Here is a 6092-nt window from a genome sequence, read left to right as displayed (position 1 = left end):
GCGACTCTTGGCACTGACATGGCCTTCAATCAATTTTCTCCAAGGCAGGAATGAGGTTGCATGTATTCAGTGAGGGGTTTAGCCAGAGGGAAGATTGGTCTATTTCAATGTATCATACTAACTCTTTAATGTCTGAGCAGTAGCTCTTATTTTGGGAGTGCTTTGGGCTGGCTTTACTGTTTATCTAGATCAGTGGGGTAATAGCCTCTTTGTTAGAAAAAAATGAGGTTATGGACAATTGCCAAGGAAGAGAAATGGTGAAAAATGGTTTTGCATTGAATAGGGGTGAGTAGAAAATGCATTTGGATATATATATAAGGACAAGGAGCCTGTTGCAAGTGGGTTTAATGAATTTGCCAGTCCTAATGCTGTTGAAACCTATTCCTCAGCGTGTTTCTCAGCTTCTCCCTCTTCCTGAGTGGGGAGGGAGCCTCAGGAATTTACTGTCCTCTCCAGTCTCAGCAAGTTATACATTTGGGAGGTGAATACCATTCTTCACAGTGTTAATGATTGCATGTAGAGGAAGAGCAGTCCTGAAAGAAGAAGGAATAAATGAAAGGAGATGGAAATAGAGACAAGCAGCCAAGCTTTAACTTCCAAAGGCAGGCCTTGTGCTCTCAGCTGAGAGCAACTTTGCTATGGTTTTGGTGTGGAAGATGAAGTCTGGGCTCCCCTTCTTTGAAAAACCAGGGCTTCATCCCAAGCATAGTGCTGGTCGCTGTACTCTGCAGAGTCTGGTTCTGCAGATAGGAAAGGATTTAAGCTTTGTTTAAGAAAAGATGTAACAGTGGAGGATTACATGGAAACTCCAGCAGGAGATGGATATGGTTCTTCTGTCAAGCTTGTTTTTCAGTTCTGCCTTGATAAAGAATGATTTTGGAGAGAGGCTACTGCTCAAGTGGATCCTCTTATTGAAGACTGCGCTGGAGGGAATGGCATATGCTAATAGAGCCTTTTCTAAGCTGGCAAGTGACTTTCCAGGCCTTCCAGTCATTGTGGCAGGTGTGTAACCCCAAACTACTCTCTGAATGAGGTTGTCATTCCTGGGTGCTGTTCTGGGAGCTGAAAAGTCTCCTAATTACTTTGCAGGGCCAAACTGCTTGCTGAATGAGGCTATGATAGGTTCAGGGGAGGCTTTTGATTAGCCTCACTCTATTCACAGTAGGGAGTTCCTGATGGGCTCATCCTTGGTTGGTCTTTGTGTCCTCTAGTACAGAGATTTGTTGTATTTTTCTTGCTTTTCTTTGTTGTAAGCCCCAGGCTGCCTTCCCTCGGTTGAGACTTCATGTTGGATAGGAGATACATGTTAGACGTGTGTTATTCACCCGCCCCCTTTGTTCCTCTTGGCTGTTTGGAGGCAGGCTTACCCAAGGAAAGCGTGTTGGCTGTGCCTGTAATGTGCATAGCATCTTTGCTTGGAGAGAAAACAGCACTGTATTTCATAGCTTTGGCTCTAGCTGTAACTGAATTGTAACCAAATTCTGTTCCCAGCAAAAACAGCTGCTCCAGTGAAGTCACAGTCTTGGAGCCAGCCCAGCAGACATGCTGCAGCTACCAAGGATGTGGGCGGGAGCGAGACGGTAGCTTTGTGAGCTAGTTCAGTTTTTGAGAGCCAGGCTAATGGGACTGGCGAAACAGGCAGGGGGAAAAGAAATTCTGACGTATGCAGTTCTTATGCTGTCTTCCCCATGGCAGAGTGGGTGTTTTTTCCAGGAGAAGGCGGAGTAGTGTGACCAACATCTCTTAACTTGTGTGCTGTCATATTCTCTTCCCAAGGGGATGTGAGTGTGCAGTGCAGGGGTTTGCCCTGGAATTTGTATAGTCACGTATATGAATACATACACATATATCCATGCAGTGGTTGAAATGGGCTGGCATACATGAACATTACATGCTGTTGGATTCTGCAGCTGTGTAGTTGAACAGAAGTTATACAGGTATTTACACATTATCATTTTGAGTGTGTATACATACATAATGTATAAATTGTGTGTGCGTGGTCTCTAACATATGCATGCGTGCATGTGCATACACACACAGACACACATGTTCAGACACATATGCTTTGCACTCTGAGCTTTGTGGTGCTCCTGGAGAGGTCATGTTTCACAGCCTGAGACCAGTCCCACACAGGTGACAGTTACCGTTGTTTTTGAGAGCTCTGTTCATGCCAGAGGAGCAAAGCTGTCGACCACTATCTTTACCCCAGAGTTTTTATTGATCTTCCTAGACAATTTGAGCTCAGATCTGAGTGCTTTCAGATGAGGACGACACTGTAGAATTGCACTGGCTGTGCTTTGGAAGTCAGTGCAGCGTAGAGAGGACAAGTCCGGTGATGTTTTTGCTGCTGGAGAAATGTGCCTTAGCATTCTGTAGCAGTTGGAGTCCATCTTTGCAAACAGAATATAAAACAATGAGGTAGCAGTAGACAGCATAGGAAGGAGGAAAGCATGCCCTAACTGAAGAAAGTATCTTGCCCCATTGCATGAGCTTTCTCTGCCTGCTATTTTTCCCTGGCAAGATTATTTTTTCCTGCTTCACAGCAGCCAGGCTCTTCCTGCTGCCCCACTCCATGCTCTGCTTGCTCCGTCTGTGTGCTTGTCTTTTGATGTCAGTCACGCTATTTGATTTGTAATGAGAAAACAGAACGCCTTTTCCTCTGCTGCATTTGGTCCCCCCAGTCCTCTGAACCCCTCAATGCAGGAGGATTGGATTTAGCCACGGAACAGCAAACATCCAAGCAATCTCTTAGGGCTCTGCAGAGGCAGCTGGCATTTGAGAAGTAAGGGGCAGTGGGGAGCAATGTCTTCAGGGATCACAGCAAGCAGCCATTATGCTCATTTGCTCTCCTGGTTTGTGACGCAAGAATAGCCACTGCTATGTTAGATGACTGCACTGTCCCATCTTAGAAGCCAGGAAGACCTGTGCACGCTTTTCCTCTATTCATTAACCAGCATCTTGCTTTGGCACTGTACCTGTGTTTTGGATTTGGAGGCATGTTCAGATGCTCGCTGTCCTGTGTATTACACCTGAAACATCTGGTCCTGACTGTCATCAGTCGTTGCAGAGCTTTTCATAGAATTGCTGTCAGAACGCAGGAGCTGCCTTTCAAAGGCCCAGAGATGGTTTTCTCCCCTGGCACAAGATGATTTTCTGAGGCAGTGTGTGGTTTTGCATGGTCCATTTGAGAATAGAGCTGTCTGGAACTTTTTTGATTAGGTGGATGTGGGGCTGTATTGACTTCATTTTTACAGGATCCCAGAGTCTGTCACAGCTGAAGCTCTTTCTGCAGGAACACAGCTTTGGCAGAATTTACCTTAGGTAACATTTTTGCAGTTTCAAAACTTGGGGTCAGAGGGAAATCTGAACTGAAGAGCTATCCCAGGACTTAGCCTGGATCTTACACAACTTTGATGAAGGCTCTAGCTGCACAGCTGGTTTCCAGCCTTCTCATTTTGACAGCTGGTTCCTGCTGCTGTCTGGTTTTGCAGGGAAAGTGGAGATCAGGTCTCTGGATCTTAGTGGTACCAGCCTGAGGGGCATTGTGTTGGCTGAGCAGCTCTGCTCTTGCTGATTTATTCATGTGTCTGGCTTAGCTGTCTGCACTTGCTGTTGCCACAGGAAGGATTTGAAACCTTTCCTTGACAGACCTCAGTGTTGAGTAGTAAAAGAATTATTATTTTTTTTTCAAGGGGAAGTCCTTTTTCTGAACCTTGGCTTTCACACATGTTGGTGGTTCTCTCAAAAATGATGGCTTGCCTTTGTGCTACCTCAGCCCTCAAGCATGGAAGGAGACAGGGGCACAAGAAGACAGCTGGGCAGACTTCTCAAGAGGCGTCTGTCATTTCAGATAACACCCAAGCTTCCTAAAGTGGATCAGTAACGTGGCAAGTTACAGAGCTCTAGAAACTGCAGTCACATGGATGAAGTCCACTGAGCCTTCAGGCTGGCTTAGTCCTGTGCAGACAAAAGAGAAATTGTGGGCAAGAGGAGCATCTGTGGGGCCTGAGGTTAGCTATCATAGTGCTCTCAAGATACTGTTGCACCTGGCTAGCTGATGCCCAACAGCCTTTTGGAGGTGGAAGGTTTCTGGGCAAAGAAACAGGGACAACGTTTTTGGCGTTGTTCACATCAGGTGCTAAGGACTAAAATCACAGCAGTCTTGTCTCTCCACAGACCATGCCAGAGGAAAGCCAATATGTGCACCAAGCATTCGGTTTCTCAGTCTCCAGGATTACAATTTATTAAGTCAGCTTTCTTTTTTTCAGTGCTAGGCAGCAACCATCAGCTTCAGGGCCCTCATCAAATTCTGGAGCTGTGAGAAACTTTTCAGACCCAAGACCAGAATTGACTCTTCATGCCTCTGCTACTGAACTGAGCAGGAAGCCTGATGTGGGATGGTTCTGGAAGTACTTATGTCTGTGGGAATCGGGCACCAGCTTAGTTAGACACGGACTGATTTTTTGCAAAATTTTCTTTCTCTTCCCTTGTTTCCAGCCAGTATAAAGTCCACATCTTTTGTGTGTTGACAGGATCCTTTTAGCAGCTAGTGGGCCATGGGAAAAGCTAGTCCCCTCTGGGTTCTTGTCCGTTAACTGTGCTTGTAGGTAGTGCTGCTACACAATTAATTATTACTGCTACTGGTTTCTCCTTCACTTTTATTAAATGGTGTTTTCTGTTGCAGTCTGCTAAATGCTTTGTTGGCTTTAGTTTTGTTCATGTAATAACTCCTGCATTCCTGCCAGCGCCAACTTTGCTGCCTGGGGTAATGATTTTTTGGCTGTTCAAAAATAAGTATCAGAAGGTGTCCATTTAATTACAGGATATCTCAGTATAAATTTCCTGCATGTGCAGTGCGGTAGTCTGTTCCCTGCTGCAAATCAGTTTTCCTGCTCTCTGTCCCATTTTTGTCAGGGAAGAGGTAGGACCTAGGTTTGGCGTCAACATATCTGTCTTTTCACCCTCTATAAATTTAGGCCTATCTCAATATGAGCTGGAATAGGAGTTTTGTGGGAAACCTAAATGCTGACTTGGAAAGAAGCAGTCTGCAAGCAGTGGAATTAATAAAGCTTTATGTCCTATAGCGTTGGCTTTCCCAGTTGAATTCCCTGGGGTCTTATAGTGGTGTGAAATCCCTGCGTGGATCCACAAATGTTTAAAAGAAATTTGAGTTCTTTTTTTTAGTTTTTCCCTCAGAGAATCCCCAATGATAGGTATTTTTTTATCCATCCACCTATCTACATTGCACTGATATCCTTGGGACTGCTTCTCTTCTGCCAAATTTGGTAGAAATTGACTGTTGGGCCTTTCAAGTTAGTAAGCTAGGTTACACAGGCAGATGTGAGCCCAGAGGATTTTTGTCTTGTTTCTGTACCAAGCCAGGTTCAAAAGACATAATTAATTAAGAATGCTTTTTTACCTTATGGGTGTTCCAAGGTGGACAAGATAAAAAGCAATCTGTGCATGTAAACAAGGCATAGAGCAGGTTTCAGTCAACACAAGCTTGCACTGGATTAAAATGTGCAGCTAAGAACTGGAAGACTTTCACATCTCTTAAACTCCTGCCAGTGTGCGCTGTAGTGTCGTGTCACCTGAGTATTCCTGTGCCATTACACAGAACCATCTAACCAGCCTCACTCACTGTTCTGAAATCCTGTAATATGCCCCATTATTTTGTTTTCAACACCTTCCTGCTCTCACAACGGAAGAAACTGTACTTCCAGTAACATGCTGTTTGCATTAATTGTAATTGTAGATCAGTTGGTTGGAGGGAAAGAGCGTTGCCCAACTCCCCTTGTTCCCCCATGCAGACACTGTCTGGAGCCACTCTGTACCTCCTCCCACTGCCTGCCTTCCCACAGAGCTGCGATAGTACAGCTCCCTCCAAGAGCCTGCAGCATTCCTAATCCATCCACTCCATCCCTGTCTGCCTCTCCCTGTCATTGACTGAGGCCTCATGCACTGAACACAAGCCTGGTTTTTAGTGATTGCTGTTCCCAGAACTCAGCAGGCTGAAGGGGGTGGAAGGGAGATAAACATCAGAGTTCAACATCCAGACAAACACAGCAGAGCACACACAATAAATACATCCG

Source organism: Buteo buteo, chromosome 5, assembly GCF_964188355.1.
Source record: "Buteo buteo chromosome 5, bButBut1.hap1.1, whole genome shotgun sequence".
NCBI classification, from domain to species: domain Eukaryota; kingdom Metazoa; phylum Chordata; class Aves; order Accipitriformes; family Accipitridae; genus Buteo; species Buteo buteo.
This window is presented reverse-complemented; position numbering follows the sequence as displayed.